The sequence below is a fragment of the Pristiophorus japonicus genome, chromosome 1, assembly GCF_044704955.1.
Source record: "Pristiophorus japonicus isolate sPriJap1 chromosome 1, sPriJap1.hap1, whole genome shotgun sequence".
Taxonomy (NCBI): Eukaryota; Metazoa; Chordata; class Chondrichthyes; family Pristiophoridae; genus Pristiophorus; species Pristiophorus japonicus.
The window spans coordinates 77218545-77224057 of NC_091977.1; positions in this window are offsets into that span (position 1 = coordinate 77218545).

A 5513-nucleotide genomic window follows, 5' to 3' on the forward strand; every position below is an offset into this window, starting at 1 on the left:
CGGTAACTCGGCCTGTTGTGCTGACATTCCTGAGGGTAAACATCCTTTTGCCACTACCTCATATAAGGTTGTAACTGCCCATCCTGCTTTTCTGGTACCATTGTCAACAAAGGAGGAACCATCTGTAAACAGGATGAGGTCTGGGATGTGCAGAGGCTCCTCTGCTGCTAAGGCTGCTCCTTCTGTTTCTTTTAAAATCTCCACGCAGTCATGCTCTTCACATTCTCCCCCCTCTTGCTCCCTTGATTCTGACACTGGGAGCATAGTTGCGGGATTAACCAGGCTGGCCCAGACGATATGGAGATTAGGAGCTTCCAAAACTGCTGTCCAGCGGGTCTATCTTGCTGCTGTCACCTGAGACATTCTATTCATAGACAGCAAAGTGTATACGGTGTGGGGACACTTGACAATCAGCTTTTGGTCGAGGACTAGACCCGCAGTGATCATTACCGCTCGACATGTAGCTTCCATGGCCCTTAGGCAACTTCCCAATCCGAGGGCTACCGCATCCAGTTTTGCCGAATAATAGCCAATAAGTCTTTGCCGATCCCCATGTTCTTGTGTCAGTATAGCTGTCATATATCCTTCTTTCTCATGAACAAACAGGGTAAATGGCTTACCACTGTCGGGGATTCCCAGAGCCGGTGCCAAATACAAAGCCTTTTTCAAACTCAGGAAGGCCTCTTGCTATTCTTTAGTGAGGGTGATGGCTTCTTTAGAGGCACGTTTCCCCTTTAAAATATCATTCAATGGCTGAGCAAGCTGTGTGAAGGAGTCAATCCAATTTCTGTTAAAGTTACACAATCCCAAAAAAGACCTTAGTTCCTGAATAGTGGTGGGTTTTATAAATCAGCCCGAGTGGCTGCAGTTCTATCCTGGGTAAGTTCTCTCTTTCCTTGTGAAATCTTTTGTCCCAGGTATACAACTTCTTCTTGGGATATTTGTGCTTTGTCGATGCTGGCTTTATGTCCTTTCAGCCGAAGGTGATCCAGCAAAGCTCGTAAATCATGTTCATGCTGTTCTTCCGTGTTTGAAGCTAGCAGGATATCGTCTACATATTGGATGACTGTGGATGACAGGGGAGGTAATTCTCGCAAATGGCTTTGTAAAGCCATGTGGAATACCGTAGGGCTGTTGTGGAAACCCTGTGGTAACCAGGTCCAAGTATACTGTTGTCCTTGGACAGTGAAAGCAAACCACTGTCGAACCTCCGGTGCCAGAGGCACCGACCAAAATCCGTTGGCCATATCTATAACCGAGAAATATTTATGTTCCGGTTTGAGGGCATTAAAAATGGTGGAGGGATCTGCGACCAAAGGAGCTTTTTGATCAATACACTGATTAGCTTTCCTATAATCAACAGTCAAACGCCAAGTCTCATTAGATTTCTGTACCGGCTACACGGGGCTATTGGAGGAGCTATGCGTTTTAATAAGCACCCCTTGTTTCTCCAGTTGCTGAATAACCGGTAAGATTCCCGTGATGGCAGTTGGACTGATGGGATACTGTTTAGTGCATGGAGGCTTGGTCCCAGTAAATGACGCAGGCTCCATCTGGAGTAGGCCACAATCGTTCTTATCTTTAGCCCATATCGGGTGTTCCTTCAATTCTTCTTTCTTCAAAGTTCTAATTGACCATGTCACCCGACCATCCTCGAAATGCAACGATGAATCTATTTGGATTGGAACGTACATTCCCAAAAGGGGTTGATCTACTGGGCCTATCCAGACCGGCGTGGTTAGTTCATGTGGACCCAGCCCTATAAGTACCAGTGTTGTCTTTTTAATTTCCATTTTATGGCCCCCAACTCCATAGGCTGTACGTGCCCTACCATCCAACGACAAAAAGTCTCCATATTGTAGAGGTAAGCATGTTAATTCCGCCCCTGTGTCTAAAAGACAGTCCACATCCTTATTGCCCACCCTCACAGTTATATATGGCCCATCTCCCCTTTGTTGTATTAGTGCGAGCAGGGGGGCCAGGGTGGGCTCGAATCGTTTTTTGCTATCCCAAGTAACTCCTTCTGTTGTTGTATTGTCAGTCGCTTAAATGCTTCTATGAGATCGTTATCTTGTGACAAGCCTGGCTTGTTGGTTGAATTGTATCCCTGGCTGCGTCCTCTTCCCCAGCCACGACCTTTCTGTTTTGCCCTGCATGTCTTGGCCCAGTGACCCTCTTTCCCACAATAATGACATTTTCCAGGTAATTTTCCTAATGAATGTTTATCGGAATCCTGGGATTTCCATCCCATAGCCTGTACAGCTCGGACTTTAGCTCCCATATCCCGATCTAATTGGTTACATCGATCCACCAATGCTGCAAAGGTAGTTCCTCTACCTTCCCAGTCCGGTAACACTACCTTAACCATTTTGGACAGTTCTGGCTTTAGACCTGCCACGAAAGCTGCTTTCAGGGGTCCAAACATTTGTTCATCCATTTCCTCATCCGTATTATTCATACTCAAATGTTCTAGCCACGTGCATCTAAACCGCTCGTCATACTCCAGGACCTCCTCTGTTCCATTCTGTGGGCAGGCTGCAATTTTTGCCCAGTCTGTCTTAGCTGGACTGAAGGCTTGCAGCCAGTGTTTAATCGCCTCCCATCTTGCTCATTCTGCCCCAAAGCTTCATCTACCTTGTCGTGCAATTTTCTTCCCTGTGTTTTTGGCACCATTATGGTCAAAATTTGCACTCCGTCCCAGGGATGAAGTTGATATATATTTCTTAAGCGGTCCAATTGGTCCCACGTTTTTACTCCCCCTTTCTTTGGATTGGGTAATTCCTTGGACCATTTATCAATTTTCTCTGGGTCTGCCGGAGCATGAACTAAGTATTCTGCATACACCCTTCTCTTTGTTTTTTTGGTTCCGCCCTCATCCGCAGTTTCTTCTGATCTGACTACAACTCGTCTTTTTTTAAATGGGGCAAAGCGCACCCCTAATTCTTCATCATCCTCCGACACTGTATTGTCGGAGGATTCAGAAACCGTATCTATTCCTCGGTCGTGTCTTCGGGTTTGCGCTTTTAATTTATCCAAACATGGGTACCCTGGGAATTGATCAATACATTTTCCTTTTCCTATTACTGTCTCTTGACCTAATGATTTTTTCCATTCTTTAATTTCACCTTTAAGATCTTTAACTTCCGCTTCCAGCTTTTCAAGTTCAAGCTTTTTCTGTCGCAGCTATGCACAAACAGCTTGCAATTGATCCTTTGTACTGGTCAGTTCTCGATCATGTTGGGAACGCATTATAATTTCATTCCGGTTTCAAATCTGGCCCATAACCGCTAGGGACCATCTAGTTCGCTCTTTATTTTTCATACGGGTCGTTTTTCCCCAGACCCTTTTAATCTCGTCCGAGGGCCATTGTCCTTTGGAGGTTCCGTACTTTTGTTCGATCGTAATACAGGTTTTAGATAAGTTGAATTGTTGCTCTATGTATTCTTTCAACTGTTCGAGAATTAAATCTAGTGAAACTTGAAGTGGTGCCTGCCCACCTTTAACAGTTGTAGGCAATTCTTTGTTCTTGTCTCCTGCTGCCATTTCTTTACTAAGTTCTTTACTGGGGTCTCGAGTCATAGGCCTGCTAGCTGATCAATAGGTCGGTGATTAATTAACTAACACACCGCTGAAGTTTAGACGTCTATGGGACCTCAAGCCGACTACCAACCGGAGGGTTCGCAAACCAGAGGCTTTCGGAATCGCGTAGAAGGAGAGGCGAATTTAGACTTTTGACCGAGGACTTTTTTTTAAAAAGAGGAGTCCTTCCCTCTATATGTAGGTCTGATGTCCAAAATTCAGTTTCTTTCCTCAGGGACCCTGCTCGCAGTGCCAAAATTGTTAGAGCTCTTAATTTCCAATGAAATACGAACTCCGATGGTAGTTTTAACTTTTTAATCTCGGCAGAGAGCAACAAACTGCTGGCTGATTGCCAGTTTCTTTGTCTTACTGAGACAAATGGTCAAAATGCCCGTATTTATGCCTGGATCAATTTACAGAAAAGAACTCATCTTCTTTGACCTTATTGGCTCAATTGAAAGTCTTTTAACGTTTTATTGGCTCGCTACTCAAGGTACAAAAATGTCAAGTTGATTGATGACTTAATGCAATGTGGCTGAAATGCATGTAGCATCTCTGACTTGTTGTCTGTGAATTTTCACAGCCTGTCTAAATGAGCCTGTTTGAATACTCTATCAGGGATGAAGTATAAAAGCAGGGAAGTTTTGCTGCAGCTATATAAGGTATTGATGAGGCCACACCTGGAATACTGCGTGCAGTTTTGGTTTCCACATTTATTAAAGGATATACTTGCTTTGAAGGCAGTTCAGAGAAGGTTCACGAGGTTGATTCCGGGGATGAGGAGGTTGACTTATGAGGAAAGGTTGAGTAGGTTGGGCCTCTGCTCATTGGAATTCAGACGAATGAGAGGTGATCTTAACGAACTGTATAAGATTATTAGGGGGCTTGACGAGGTGGATGCAGAGAGGATGTTTCCATTGATGGGGGAGACTAGAACTAGAGGGCATGATCTTCGAATAAGGGCCCGCCTATTTAAAACAGAGATGAGGAGAAGGTTGTAAATCTGTGGAATTCGCTGCCTCAGAGAGCTGTGGAAGCTGGGTCATTGAATAAATTTAAGACAGAAATTGACAGTTTCTTAAACGATAAGGGGATAAGGGGTTATGGGGAGCGAGTGGGGAAGTGGAGCTGAGACCATGATCAGATGAGCCATGATCTTATTGAATGACGGACCAGGCTCGAGGGGCCAAATGGCATATTCCTGTTCCTATTTCTTATGCTCTTATGTTCTTATATTTCTGGCTCTCCCATTGTGATTTGTTGTATGACCAGTTGTAATGTGGAGTCGCTTGCAGTTGCGCATTGTATGGTAATCAGTCCTTGTTTGGAGAATGGGAGAAAGTCCACCATGTGGATGCATTCCACTGCAATTTCTGTCAGTGATCTCTCCATGTTTTCAAGGTATGCGTGTGAGAGGGTGTCTGCTAGGTACATTAATTTTCCTGGCTGATACTTTATTTTGACATCATATTGGTTGAGCCGAATGAGCAGGTGTTGTAGCTGCTTGGGTACTGCAGGTAACGGCTTACGCCATATAGCAAGCAAAGGCTTATGGTCTGTCCATAGTGTGATCATGCAACCATATACATATTGATGGTTTCATTCCATTCCGAAAAATTGAGCGAGCAGCTCCTTTTCGATTTGAGGGTATCGTGCTTCTGCTAGAGTGAGCGCTCGGCTCGCGTTTGCAATTGGTTGTCCCTGTTGCAGAAGGACAAACCCAAGATCCTTGCATGAAGCATCTCCTTGACCTTCGGTTGCAAGTTTGTGGTCAAAGTACCTGAGCACCAGAGAATCTGTCACACATTGTTTGATAGCTTCAAACGCTTTGCCTTGTTCTTCTGACCATTTCTAGACCATGTCTACATGAGTAAGCCATCGCAGAGGCTCACTGAGATCTGAAAGATCTGGCAAGAATTTTGCGAGGCACTTTG